This window comes from Quercus suber, unplaced genomic scaffold, assembly GCF_002906115.3.
Source record: "Quercus suber isolate HL8 unplaced genomic scaffold, Cork oak 2.0 scaffold_285, whole genome shotgun sequence".
Lineage (NCBI taxonomy): Eukaryota > Viridiplantae > Streptophyta > Magnoliopsida > Fagales > Fagaceae > Quercus > Quercus suber.
This window is the reverse complement of record NW_027069741.1, coordinates 213,773-228,967: the sequence shown is the minus strand read 5'-3', so window position 1 is coordinate 228,967 and position 15,195 is coordinate 213,773. Positions and strand designations below refer to the sequence as shown.

The window sequence follows — 15,195 nt, the reverse complement described above, 5'->3', positions numbered from 1 at the left end:
TCCCTGACTCCCTGACAAACACCCAAGTATTATCAAAATAATCGTGAGGTGTCGTCACCCATTCTTCTTGACGGCATACCCAGTCCGTCCCTTCAACAAAAAAGAACCTACTCTTCCAAGCTCTATTAGAATTTGGCATCTCAAACACCAATCTCAAATCCTTTTCCCTTACGGCAAAGTGGTACATCCCCCTTGGAAGAAGAAAGGTGCCGAGGCCTGTAGCAACAAAAGAATTCATCCAAGGAAAGCTGATGGTGCCCTCCACTTAGACAACCCCACATCTCGGCACCTATAAAGATCCTCCACGAGTTTGGAGCAATCTGACTAACGGAAAAACTAAGAAAATCAGCCAGCTGACGGTGTAAGGCTGTTAGGGGCAGTCTGAGCCCCGCAGCAAACATGGCATCGTACATACCAACGTCTGCAGTTCTTCCCGTTTAACTTTTCTCACCATCCCTAGGTAGACGGATGAGAATATGGTTGGGAATTTGGAAGCGGATGCGTAACTCTTTAAAAATTTTGTCAGTCATTTTTGGAAGAAACTTATTTACAGCCCACTCCTTGGGAAGGATGAAGGGACGGTTACCTCCAGGACTTCCAGAAGTCCCTTCACAAGACCCCTCGTCGCCTTCATCTCCGTTACTTTCTCTCTCTCCTACCTCAACTTCACTCTCCTCACCTACTACTTCCGCCTGACCTTCGTCTCTATGACTTTCTACCTCCTCGTTAGGAGTTTGGGCTGATGTCTCCCTCTCTGACGACAAGGAAAACCTCCTGGACTCACTACCTGAACCAAATACCTCATCGTAGCCCGCTCCATTGCGGACCGACGACCGGTCACTCAACGCATCACTCGACATCTAACTACCTACAAGTGACGGTTTAATCTAAGCACCTAGGATGACGACCTGACTTTAAAGAAATCAATTGAAATAAAATATGTACAAAGAAAGAAAAGGAACTTACAAGTTTCTCAAAAAAGGGTGACGGTTGAAGAACAACAGGATTGACGAAAGTGAAATAAGAAAAATGAGGAGAGGTGGACCCTATATATAAAAGGAAAAACGCATGGAAGACGAAGCGATGCCCTCGTCCAGAAGCGGAGCCAACCCGAGCATGCCACATGTTCGAGCATTTAATATTGGCTACTCGAGGTGTCACCTTTGGAGTATTTTCTCTCTCCTAGCTAAAGCAATAAATAACGATGAAAGAATACTCCATAACCCGTCAGCTATAACTGACGAAGATATGAAGTAGGGGGCAATTGATAAGGCAAAATTATGGTACACAAGGCACCCCCGCTTAAACTGTCAGCTTCATTCAGAATGGAGCCTGCAGGTCATACTGACGGGTAAGCCGTAAAGGGGCTGATTCCTTCAGGTGGCTAATGACCCTTCCTGACTGAAGGGATCAATACAAACTGACGGTCTTAAAGGCCGACGGATGTGATAAGACCATGACTTGGCCACCACGCATAAATAATAAAGAGATGGCTTGTATTCCACGTTCAATATTAGAGTCCTATAAGGAAAGGATTCCGCATTCCACGCTCATAAGGATTCCTATAAGGAAAAGACTTCTACTCCAAGAAAGATAGGTCCACCCTCTACTACTATAAAAGCTCTAATACCCTCACAAATTGAGGTACGCATAATTAACCCATCTCTAGTACTCTAGAGTTGAAAAGAAGTTCTAACTTGACCTTCGGAGGGTATTTGGCCAACACCACACCGATACTCTCTGCTAGGTCTTCTTCTTTTTGCTGTGCAGGTGTCGTTTCAAGTGTGCAAGCATCGTGTGACTCGCTGGTGGTATTTGGCCGACACCACATCGGTGCTCTCTGCTAGGTCTTCTTCTTTTTGCTGTGCATGTGTCGTTTCAAGTGTGCAAGCTGGTGAGATTTTCTGCATCATCAGTAGCAAAGCCACGATGGAGAACGAAGATGAAAAGGAGATTCACTGTCTTAGGTATTAGGAATTTTGTGAGACCTTGAAAGGAAAGTCTTTCTTTGTGAGAGAGTAAGACTAAGAGTCAGAGATGAGTTTTGAGAAAGAGACTGAGAGCTTGGGTTCTTAAATAGGGGAAGGTTAGGTCGGAGCCTGAGACTAAGAATTTAAGAGGGAAAAACTACTGTTTGTTCGGGGGGACTAGAGCATGGAAAAAAAATTATGTGGGTGAGTGCAAAAGAGAAGAGAAAAATGGTTGGTGGGAGCTTGAAAATCTGAGATTGAGAGGAAAACACTACGAGATTAGGGTTTGGAAAAAATATTATGTGGCTGACTGAGAGTAAAAAAGAGAAGAGAAAATCAGGTTAGGTGAGAGCCTGAAATTGAGAGGGAAAAACTAATATTTTGTTCGGCAGGAGTAGGGTAAAAAAGAGAAATGAAAGCAGCTGTAAATGTGATGACTGAGTTCTGGAGTCTTGAGAGTAGCGGAAGTCTTAAGTGTAAAGATGAGAAATGAGAACTGAGTAAGAGGTGAAAAGATGCTTGTGGCTGAGATCACAAGAGGAAAAAAAATCTTGTACAGTAACTGACTCTATCAGTGACAGGCATTTTTTATTTTTTATTTTTTCAAAAAACGCAAGTGGCACTGTGGCAGTGGCATGACTTAAATGAAAACACATTAACCCATATACGGCCACATCATTTTTTTTTTTTTTAATATATTTCTTTCAAAAAATGCAAGTGGGAGACACTTACTTGGACAAGACCACACAAAGCCTCAGACTTTCCTCTTGACACACACAAGCTTCATGACTATTCCCCCTGACTTTTTTATTCAAAAATTTCTTTTGATAAGGACGACCTCGTTAGTCGTTCCTGGAGTTCCTTCTTTTTCTTTTTATTTTTATTTTTATTTTTTTTATTCTAACACTAAAACGACGCCGTTTTGAACTTAATAGTATAATTTTAAAATGATTCTAGAACGGCGTCGTTTTAAATCAGATTTAAAAAAAAAAAATTTAAATGAAACGGTGTCGTTCTAACTTCCTTCTTCTTCCTTAATTCCTTTGCTTCTCTCAGACCTCAGTTTCACGCCAAACTGACTGGTACTCTCTCTGTCTCCCTCTAAATTTCTTTTATTTTAAAACTGATGAATGATTATATATTATATATGTATAAGTTAAATATATATATATATATATATATATATCGGTTCGGTTTTTCTTTTTATTTTTATTTTTATTTTTTTTATTCTAACACTAAAACGACGCCGTTTTGAACTTAATAGTATAATTTTAAAATGATTCTAGAACGGCGTCGTTTTAAATCAGATTTAAAAAAAAAAAATTTAAATGAAACGGTGTCGTTCTAACTTCCTTCTTCTTCCTTAATTCCTTTGCTTCTCTCAGACCTCAGTTTCACGCCAAACTGACTGGTACTCTCTCTGTCTCCCTCTAAATTTCTTTTATTTTAAAACTGATGAATGATTATATATTATATATGTATAAGTTAAATATATATATATATATATATATATATCGGTTCGGTTCGGTTTCTCTTTGGTTTGCTGATCTTGTTGCCGACCACCGCATCGGTCGATTTTGGTAACGAAAAAAGCCTACCGATCATCACGCCAGGAACCTTTGGTGGAGCTTTCAGCGATCGGATCGGCGCGGTTTCGGGCAGTTTTATCGGTGCCGGTAAATTCTTGAACATGCCTAGATAAAATAGATAAATTAACTTTTAATAAAGTTAAATAGTTAAATTTTTAACTCTATTACTGTAGATGCACTACAAGTATTTTTAGTTTTTAAAAACTGAGTTTGATGGCATTTTTGTTATTAATTTCAACTGTGTGGGGCCCGGTGCAGTAAGTAGTCACATCACCTTCAGACCGTTGGATCTCTCTTCCTTGGATCAGCATCAGGTGCAATAGCTAGGGTATTGCACCTGGTGTAATTCCTCAATTTTCTTCACAATTTTTTTAACTTTTTTCAATTTTTAACTTTAATTTTTTTACTCTTTTTTAATATATTTTATTTAATAGCTGAGATTGAAAGTTACTTTTTCAACTTTCAATCTCATCCTTTGATAAGCTATTGCACCAGGTGCAATACCTAATACCCTAGGTATTGCACCTGATGTGAATCCCTCTTCCTTTGGGATTTCCTGGCTTAGCAATGAGTTTTACACTACCTATTTCCTCAATTTTTGCTCTCTTACTTCAGATGCCATTACTTCAAATCCAACTCACTCATCTCACCCACCTCTCTGAACCAACATTCACTTCCTTTAATTTTTCTTTTCCAAGCCTTTATATCAGACACCAGTGGTTCAGTTCATCATAATCTCACGCGTGAAAAAATCTTTTGAGAGAAGAACCCATCCCAGCGAAGACCCAGCACCACAGAGAAGCCCATCTCTCACCGGCGCTGAAATCGGTCAGTTCATCAGCTCCGAACTCTGCCCAGGTGACCACGTTTTCTCTCTCTCCCTCTGTAAACCCAGCGTGCTCTGTTTTGTATTTCTCTATATAATAAGCTGTCATTCTCTCCTATTGCACCAAAGAGACCTTTTAAGTTCTCTAAATTCTTTCACCCCGTCTTTTCTCTCTTGTTCTCATCAGCCGAAACAAAGTCCCCTCCTCTTAGCCACAGCTAAATCTACACCTTCTCTATTTCTTGTTCAGTGAGTACTCCATTCATTTTTTTTTCTTTGTTATTTTTTGGTTCATATATCACGTTGATGGTAGATATTTGTGTAGCTAATAAATTTGAGATGATTTTTTTTTCTTCTCTATTTGGTCAGATCAGTGAGCCATCTCATTCTAAAAGAATGATGCCCAAAAGAACTCTCAATCCGAGGCGGAGAAAGAAAATGGGTCCTAACAAGTTCTTAGGTGCCAATCTACGCACAACCGAATTAGATATTGGAATTGGGGGACTAGGAAAGAAAAGGTAAAATAGAATATGGATGATTTTGTTATTCTGTATTTCATCTTGGATTATTTGTTAAACTGGTTTGCTTTATCTATAGCTTGATTCTTAGGTCTATTATCTATTTAGATGTTATTGTTTCCAAGATTTGATTTATATATATATATATATATTTATATTCCAAATGAAAAGCTTTCCAACTTGTCTATAAATGATAGAAGGTCTTACTCTTGTACTTGTATATATGGGATAGTACTCTATATCTCTGTTTGAATTTAGCTTATAAAAGTCCAGCTTTTAGATTTGTTATCAAAGAGAGAAAAATTGATAGGTTCAGAGAAATCTTTAGCTTTTTTTGATGGGTTTTTCCACAATTTTTTTTTTTTTAAATGTACCAGAAGACAGGTAGCACAGTGCAACAAAAAAGAACACACGGCGCTGTTTATATATTATATGGAATTACTTATGTTTTTTTTTAAAATGAGTTTCTTCTCTTAAATTGCTGATTCATCAAATAGGTACACTAAATTAAGACCTACCACTAAAACATGAACTAACAAAGTTGTGTGTGAGAGAGACCAAATTGAAGCTTTTCCATTACAACTTATTTAGCATTTAGTATGCTTAATTTTCTTATATATATTTAGCTGCAGGCCAAGGATGTGGTTGCAATGGCCATTTAAATCTGAGAAGTATGATATAATTAAAGGCAGAAGTATGTTTCTAATCTTTTTTATTTTCTAATTCTCACATTTCTAATTTTTGTTATTTTCTAATTTAGGTTTATTTACTTTGTTAGGTGAATGCAATTTGCATCCAAGGGATTCATCTTACCTCTGTCATCATTGCTAAGATTATTAATCTTTCACTTCTTAGTAATGTCTCTAGTAGAGAGTCGTACGACCCATTATGTCGTTGGCCAAAAAAAGCCACTATCTTTAAAGCCAATAAATTTGTGAATCTTATTCATAGGTTAGGAATGAATATTATGAATACTAACCTGTACCCTACTGCCAACCAGACAGAAGTTACTTTATGTCGGATGTTTTTTCTTTATGACCATCGGCAGATAATAGTATTACAGTCTCTTGTGATGCAGCAATTAAGTCTCATCCAATGGATATGGCTGCCAGAAAAGTGCTGTATCCTCCTATTTGCTGGAGTGTGCTGGGATATAAGTTCAAGAGAAAAATTTCTCAATTGGAGAGAGAGTGTGTAAGGCTTTAGACAACTTATTTAACTCAGAAAAAATTCATGACCGATTTACATGTAGAGACTGACTTGGAGGGGCCCCAAATTTACTGAAGTCTGGAGAAAGAGAAAAAGATGTATCTGCAAATCTAAGGTGAAGCTTCTTGAGTGACTTTAAAGCAACAATTGTAAAACTAAACAAGATTTCTTTTGGATCCGTCCATGTTTCATTGAATCTGGTGGGTCACCACTTGTCACAAATTGGATGTTTCTACCAATTTTTTTTTTTAAATGTATCCAAAAAATTAAATGGAAAATGTTTCAATTTTTTGTTTCAAAATTTAAAATATAAACATATTAAACTTGTGCTATATTCGTACTGTTTTTTCTATTTTATATTTACAATTTTTTTTTTTTTTTTCATGTCAGGAAAATCTACGATTGTTATTTATTGTTAACAAACTATGATGATAAATATTCATCTTAAGGGAATCCTTGTTCTTGTTCATGAGAATCGACATGATAGTTGAACTTGAGGGAAGTAATGACAGACGAAACTGAGAAGAAGTTGTGAGATGGTAAAAGAGGATAATATTTATATATATTTTTTTTAAGGTGCCTAATTGACAGTCATTTTTACTTTCAATGAATATTGCGTGGTGATATTTGAGGAAAACAACATGGTTTGATCCAAATGGCCTGCACACATGGCGCAGAGAGGTTCATATTAGCAATTTAGCATTTAATTTATTCATCAGAAGTCATGTGGAAGAGAGAAATCCAGAGTAGATTAAATAACTATGCCAAAATTTTACACCCTCAAAATTAAATATTCACTTATAAAGTAAGTTCAATATATAAAATGTTGGATAATAAAAAAGTACACATTTTTAGGGTAAATGCTTTTTTTTTTTAGGCCAAAATATAAGCACAATATAACTCACTACACTAGATCTAGATGAGCTCGGTAGTGACCACATTTTTTTTTTTTATAAAATGTGACCACTTTATTTGGTTTGGGGTTGTGGTTTGAAATTGTACTTTAAAAAAAAAAAAAAATACATTTAATAATAATAATAATAATAACATTAATATCATTTTGGCTCATCATACATCAACCCATTTTCCCAATTGGTTTAGTGAGTGTCATAGGCTTCGGTATTTCTCCTCATTCTATTGCTTGTTGTGTAAATTAGGACGACTAATTGGATTAATTATTTTGTATAAAGGCTGCGTAAATCTTTCTCACACGAGCATAGGCAAAAAGCTAGGGGTTCGAACTTCGAATGACCATCTAAAAAAAAAAAAATCTAAAGTCCAATAGACTAACAATGATCATACAACTTTTGGCCCCTCCCAATTATAATTTGATTTTTTTTTTTTGAGATATTTTATCATTTCTTATTAATATATTAAGTTTTCAAGTTTATCCTAAACATAACTTATTTCACAATTTTTGCTATTGTTTGTTGAGATAGCAAGTTGTGAGTAGTGGACAATCACTTTTCGCATAAACTCACCACTAACATCACTTTTATTTTTCACTATCACAACCTACCAATTCAGTAAGTTGCGTACAAAATTGTATTACTAGCCTTATTTTAAACAATATATTTGAAAATTTCCATACTCAAGCTTCCTTCTTCATTCATGTCTTTTATTTATCTACAATTGGCTATCCATATATTCCATCGTGCATATAATTGTTATAATGTAGTTAGAGCATTAGCATCAGACAATTCTAATTCTACTCTATTTTACCATTCCAAAAACCCATTTTATCATTATACCATACAATTTTACCATTCCTCCAACATCCCAAAACTTTATTTTTATTAAAATATTAATTTTTAATCATTCTTTATTATTTCTTTCCAACCACTACATTTTTTCAGACTTGGCTGGTACTTGATCAATCTTTTCATCCTCTTTTTCACTTTCTCTCTCATGCTCTCTGTCACTTTCTCTTTGCCTCTCCATTTCCCTTTCTCTATGCTTGACTGCCTCTCGAGTTTGTGGGTCTCTCTGGTGCTGGGTGTGGCTGGGCTGCAGTGGTTTTTCGTGGATCGTGGGTCTCTGCGGTGGATCATGGAATTTCTGCATCTTTGCGGTGGATCGTGGATCGTTTTTCGGTCAGTTTTAATTTTGTTGGGTTTCGATTGATTTTGGTGGGATTTGATTTTTGTAGTTGGGTTCGTGGGTTGATCGGAGTGGCTTTGGGTGCTAGTTGTGGATGGGTTTGGGTTATGGTGTTGGTGGCGGATTGATTTTGGGTTGGGGTTTGATTTTTGTGGTTGGGTTCGTGGGTTGATCAGAGTGGCTTTGAGTGCTGGTTGTGGATGGGTATGGGTTATGGTGTTGGTGGCGGATTGATTTTGGGTTGGGGTTTGATTTTTGTGGTTGGGTTCTTGGGTTGATCGGAGTGGCTTTGGGTGCTGGTCATGGATGGGTATGGGTTATAGTGTTGGTGGCGGATTGATTTTGGGTTGGGGTTTACGGTGATGGAAGGTAGGTGGGTGAGTGGGTTTTGGTTGATGGTGGGTATGGTTTGTGGTGGTGGTGGCTAGTGGTGGGTTGAGAAGGAAGCGAGCAGATGGAGAAACAAAGAAGGAAGAGAGAAGATTTTGTGGGAAAAAACATAATAAAATATTATTACTTTTACAATACTGCTACAATACAATTCTAAAGATAGAATTGTACTATAGCAAAATGCCAAAAAAATTTGCAATTCTTACCTTTAGCATTCCCTGATGCAGTACATTTTGAGGCTTAAAATACTAAATACACCTTACATATGGCATTAGCATTCTCTGATACTAATGCTCTTCCTATGAGATTTGTATAGTCAAGACAAACGGTTGAAAAGAAACTAGGGATTCATAGTTGGGAACTTCCAAATGGTGTAAAGTGTTGTTTGTAATGGTAGCTAATTAAATATATGCATGTGGCCCACTCAATTATCATGCATTCCGAAATTCTATGTTATTTATTTTGTTAGCCATAGTAGACGTTGTTTTCTGAGTCTTTTGGCTAAATATTGCTAAAATTGAAACATTTTTGCATTATAGGCACTGTTTGAAGTTATTTGGTAAAATGAGGAGAGAGGTTGAATTTCGGCAACACCGTTGCCGAAATTCAACAAAAGTAAGAGAGAGAATTAGGAAAGAGAAAAAGAAAACAGTAACTTTGAATTTCGGCAACAGTGTTGCTGAAATTCATCTGCCCATTTTTCCCGCGCTGCCTGTAAGTGTGAGTGTGAGAAGTGGAATAAGGGGTGCCCGAGAAAAAAAAAAAAAAAAGTAATTTCGGCAATGGTATTACCGAAAATAGTAGAAAAAAAAAGTGAATGCCAAAATTTAAAGAAAAATATAATGTGCTATGTACACAATATTTTTACAATATTTTCTTTGGCTATCACAATTTAAATTTGACATTGAGATTACTATTTTAATTTAACAATAACAACAAGTAACACTTTAATATTTAGAATTTGTTGTAAAAATATTGTAAAAATTATGTGCACCTATTATTTCTTAAAAAAAAAAGTGTAATGAATTTGCCGAAAATTTTGTGGCAATTGTGACTTGCCGAAAATGGAAGAAAAGAAAAAAAGTTTTACTGGGTTTGTGGCAATGACATTGCCAAAATTGTAAAATTTTTCCCCACACAAAAACTTATTTTTTTCTATTGCCGAAATTCGGCAACGCCATTGCCACAATTAGTAAAAAAAAAAAAAAAAAATCCCAATTGTGGCAATGGTATTGCCGAAATTGGGGAAAATAAATTTTGCCACAATTTCGGCAATGGGATTGCCACAATTGGGGAAATTTTTTTTTTTTTTTTTTCAATTGTGGCAATGGCATTGCCGAAATCGTTGGACAATTACCCACAATTTTGGCAATCCCATTGCCACAATTGAAAAAAAATAAAAATAAACATTGCCAAAATTGAAAAATATTTCCCCATGGAATAACTTATTTTTTCCAAATGGTGCCATTGCCACAATTGAAAAAAAATAAAATAATTTTTTTTTCCAAACGGTATTGCAATTGGGGGAAATTTTTTTTTTCAATTGTGGCAATGACATTGCCAAAATTGGAAAATTTTTCCCCACAGAAAAACTTATTTTTTCCTATTACTGAAATTCGGCAACGCCATTGCCACAATTAGTAAAAAAAAAAAAAAATCCCAATTGCGGCAATGCCATTGCCGAAATTATGGGGAAAATTTTCCCCAATTTCGGCAATGGCATTGCCACAATTGGGAATTTTTTTTTTTCAATTGTGGCAATGACATTGCCGAAATCGTTGGACAATTACCCACAATTTCGGCAATGCCATTGCCACAATTGAAAAAAAAAATAAAAATAAACATTCCCAAAATTGAAAAATATTTCCCCATAGAATAACTTATTTTTTCCAAATGATGCCATTGCCACAATTGAAAAAAAAATAAAAATAATTTTTTTTTTCCAAACGGTATTGCAATTGGGGGAAATTTTTTTTTTTCAATTGTGGCAATAACATTGCCAAAATTGTAAAATTTTTCCCCACAGAAAAACTTATTTTTCCTATTGCCACAATTCGGCAACGCCATTGCCACAATTAGTAAAAAAAAAAAAAAAAAAAAAAAATTCCGAAATTGGGGAAATAAATTTTGCCCAATTTCGGCAATGGCATTGCCACAATTGGGAAAAAAACAATTGGGGAAATTTTTTTTTTTTCTCAATTGTGGCAATGGCATTGCCGAAATCGTTGGACAATTACCACAGTTTCGGCAACCCCATTGCCACAATTGAAAAAATAAAAAATAAAACATTGCCAAAATTGTAAAATTTTTCCCCATAGAATAACTTATTTTTCCAAATGGTGCCATTGCCACAATTGAAAAAAAAATAAAAATAATTTTTTTTTTCCAAACGGTATTGCAATTGGGGAAATTTTTTTTTTTTCAATTGTGGCAATGACATTTTCAAAATTGTAAAATTTTTCCACACAAAAAAACTAATTTTTTTCTTATTGCCGAAATTCGGCAACGCCATTGCCACAATTAGTTAAAAAAAAAATCCCAATTGTGGCAATGGTATTGCCGAAATTGGGAAAAGTAAATTTTGCCCCAATTTTGGCTATACCATTGCCGAAATTGTGGGAAAAAAATTTTCCACACAATTTCGCCACAATTGGGGCAAATTTTTTTTTTTTTTTTTTTTTTTCAGTTGTGGCAATGACATTGCCGAAATCGTGGAACAACTTCGGCAATGCCATTGCCACAATTGCAAAAAAAATAAAAATAAACATTGCCAAAATTGTAAAATTTTTTCCCATAAAATAACTTATTTTTTCCAAATGGTGCCATTGCCACAATTAGTAAAAAAAAAACAAAAAAAAAATTCCCAATTGTAGCAATTATTGGCGTGCACGTTGTAAATAAATAAATAAAAAGAGTAAAGAAAGTACATAGATTTTTATAATATGAAAGAAAAAAATGATTGAAATGCAAACTATAAACAAAAAGAAACTAAAGAAAGTACATAGATTTTTATATGCACGCTGTAAACAAAAAAACAAAGCTTCAATCAACCAATCACCTCAACTTCTCATCTCATCTGATTCTTATTCTCTGCATTGAGTATATTTTACCTATTCATTTTTGTCATCTCATCTGATTCTTATTCTCTGCATCGAATATATTTTACCTATTCATAACTCTAAGAGAGATTCTTTTTATCTTCTTCACTGATGTAATCTCTCTGAAAGATTTTTGTTTGTTTTCTTCACTTTTGTAATTCCTCAGAGAGTCCTTATTCTTTTTGTGTTTTCTTCTCTCTCAGAGATAGTTTTTTGTCTTCTTCTTGTGTACTAAAAGCTTCAGTGAAGATAAAGGAGATAGTTTTTGTCTTCTTCTTGTGTACTAAAAGCTTCAGTGAAGATAAAAGGCAAGTAACGAAAATCGGTCATTAATCCGGTCAGGTTATAACAAATAACCGAAAAAGAACTAAATAGGATTTTACTAATGTGTGCCGGGCACACATTAATTTCCATTTTTGGAAAAAGTTTTCTTGAAAATTGAAAAAGTAATGACAGCTTTTTCAATTCCCGATAAATGTTTCCAAAAATAAAAAGTTTAATGTGTGCCCAAGGGCACATATTAACCGACCCAACTAAAAATCGAAAATAGTAGAAAATTGCCCGATTTAACCGGAAATCGAAAAACCGGTATGATCGAACGGTTTTGCAAAATTGCTGAAACAGATTTGCAGTGGAGCCTTTTTTTTTTGCATACAAATCTTCTTTTTCTCAGATTTCTGATGGGAGGATAGATTTTGCAATAAAGTCTTTTTCTTAAGATTGGCTATGCTTAAGAGAGAGAAAATGACTAAATGTTCATGCTTGGCGTTGAAATTAGCATCTTGGAGTGGTATCTACAGATCTTCAGTGAGGAAGAGAGGAACCGATGATGGTATTGTAGAGATAAACACTAAATCTATTTTCCACACAGAGAGAGAGAGAGAGAGATGAATTCTGTGGAGGACAGAAGACTGGAAAAATAGTCTTTTGATGGTAAGTAACGGGAAGAGTGTTCTTACTACTCAATGGAGTGAGTCTTTTGGCTAAATATTGCTAAATTTAAAACATATTTGCGTTATAGGTACTGTTTCAAGTTATTTAGGAGAATGAGGAGAGAGATTGAATTTCGGCAACACTGTTGCCAAAATTCAACAAAAAGTAGGAGAGATAATGACAAAAAGGAGGAAAGAGAAAATCATAATTTCGGCAACAGTAAACCTTGAATTTCGGCAACAGTATTGCCGAAATTCATCTGCCCAATTTTCCTATGCTTGCCCGGATGTGTGATTGTGAGAAGTGCAATAATGAGTGAGTGCCCCCAAAAAGTGCCAAAAAAAAAAAGTAATTGTGGCAATGGTATTGTCGAAAATTGTAGGGAAAAAAAAAGTGAATGCCAAAATTTGAGGAAGAATTAAAGAAAAATATAATGTGTTATGTACACAATATTTTTACAATATTTTCACAATAAATCACAATTTAAATTTGACATTGAGATTACTATTTTAATTTAATAATAACAACAAGTAACAACCTAATACTTAGAATTTGTTGTAAAAATATTGTAAAAATTGTGCGCACTTATTATTTCTTAAAAAAAAAAAAAGTGTAATGGATTTGTGAAAAATTTTGTGGCAATTGTGGCTTGCCGAAAATGGGAGGAAAAAAAAAAGTTTTAATGGGTTTGTGGCAATTTTTTTTTGGCAATTGTGGCAATGTCATTGCCGAAAATGAGAAAAAAAATAAAAACTTTTTTTTGCCTAATTGTGGCAATGGTATTGCCGAAATTGTGGGGGAAAAATTTTCCCCACAATTTTGGCAATGCCATTGCCACAATTAGTAAAAAAAATTAAAAAAATTTCCCAATTGTGACAATGGCATTGCCAAAATTGTGGGGAAAAAATTTCGGCAATGCCATTGCCACAATTGGGGAAAAATAAAAAAAAAAAAACTTTTTCCCCAAATGATATTTTGCCAAAATTGTGGGAAAAAAAATTCCCCACAATTTTGTCAATGCCATTACCACAATCGGAAAAAAAAAAAAACTTTTTCCCCAAATGGTATTGCAGAAATTGTGGGGAAAAAAAATTTCCCTGCAATTTCGGCAATGCCATTGCCCCAATTAGTAAAAAAAATAAAAATAAAAAAAGAACTTTTTTTTCCCAATTGTCGCAATGATATTGCCAGAAATTTTTTTTTCCCCCTAATTTTGGCAATGGTATTGCCGAAATTGTAAGGGAAAAATTTTCTCCACAATTTTGGCAATGCCATTGCCACAATTGGGAAAAAATAGAATAAAAACTTTTTTCCCCAATTGTGGCAATGGTATTGCCGAAATTGTGGGGAAAATTCTTTCCCCACAATTTCGGCAATGCCATTGCCACAATTAGAAAAAAAATAAAAAAACTTTTTTCCTAATTGTGGCAATGGTATTGCTGAAATTGTGGAGAAATTTTTTTTCCACAGTTTGAAAAAATAAAAATAAAAACTTTTTTCCGAATTGTGGCCTTGGTATTGCCGAAAATGGGAGAAAAAAAATGTTTCAATGGATTTGTGGCAATGCATTGTCGAAATTGTGAGTAGAATCGAAAAAAATGATTGATGTGCACGCTATAAACAAAAAGAAACTAAAGAAAGTACATAGATTCTCATGTGCACGCTGTAAACAAAAAAACAAAACTTTAATCAACCAATCACCTCAACTTCTCATCTCATCTGATTCTTATTCTCTGCATCGAATATATTTTACCTATTCATAACTCTCAGAGGGATTCGTTTTTGTCTTCTTCACTGTTGTAATCTCTCTAAGAGATTTTTTTGTTTTCTTCACTTTTGTAATCCCTCAGATAGACCTCTATTCTTTTTTGTTTTCTTCTTAATTGTAATCTCTCTCAAAGATAGTTTTTTTTGTCTTCTTCTTGTGTAATAAAAGACGTCTTCTTCAGTGAAGTAATAAAAGGCAAGTCAAGTGCAAGTGCAAGCGTCTTTTTATTTCTCCTCCTTCGCTGAAGAATTGTATCTCCTCACATAGAAGGTCCTCCGATTGTTCAGTTAGTCTTTTACTTTGCTTTAGGTGAACAACTAAGAATTGTAAGTTTTTTGTTAATGTACGTTTTTTTGCTTTGTAAATATTAAAAGCTAATACATTGTAAAATATTATGTATTGTTGTAGTTGTAGTTAATATTATTTGTATGCCTATGATTATGATTATTGTTGTTGTTGTTGTTGCTGTTATTCAAATTTTAGATTAATGAATTATTTTTTATGGTTATCTGATTGTGTTTTTTTTTTTTCTTTTTGGCAAGTATCACTCTATAATTCTCACTCTTTCAGTTGGTATCATAGTTGTGGTAAGCATCTCAACTCTCTAATTAAATTTGTATTTGTTATTTTTAAAATTATTTAATATTATTTATTGTTATTATTAGTACATGACCACAAAAATTGTAATAAATTGTATTATTGTGATCTTTTTATAATCAATATGTGTTTTGTTATTATCAATTATTACATCTATTGCTTGGAAAAAATATATTGCATAATATGTTTGTTGGTTT

General features: G+C 34.3%; 1 long non-coding RNA gene across 3 annotated transcripts; it reads left to right on the top strand.

The window, feature by feature from the left end:
* The first annotated feature begins 4,050 nt into the window (after positions 1-4,050).
* Positions 4,051-6,723, top strand: LOC136071092 (uncharacterized). Of its 3 annotated transcripts, none has more exons than XR_010632401.1 (4): positions 4,051-4,634; positions 4,755-5,597; positions 5,682-6,227; positions 6,503-6,723. It is a non-coding gene; the product is annotated as an uncharacterized LOC136071092 (long non-coding RNA). The 3 variants fall into 3 exon arrangements; XR_010632400.1 differs by lacking the exon at positions 6,503-6,723 and having other exon boundaries at positions 4,755-4,903; positions 5,530-5,597; positions 5,682-6,444; XR_010632399.1 differs by lacking the exon at positions 6,503-6,723 and having other exon boundaries at positions 5,682-6,444.
* Positions 6,724-15,195: the final 8,472 nt, after the last annotated feature.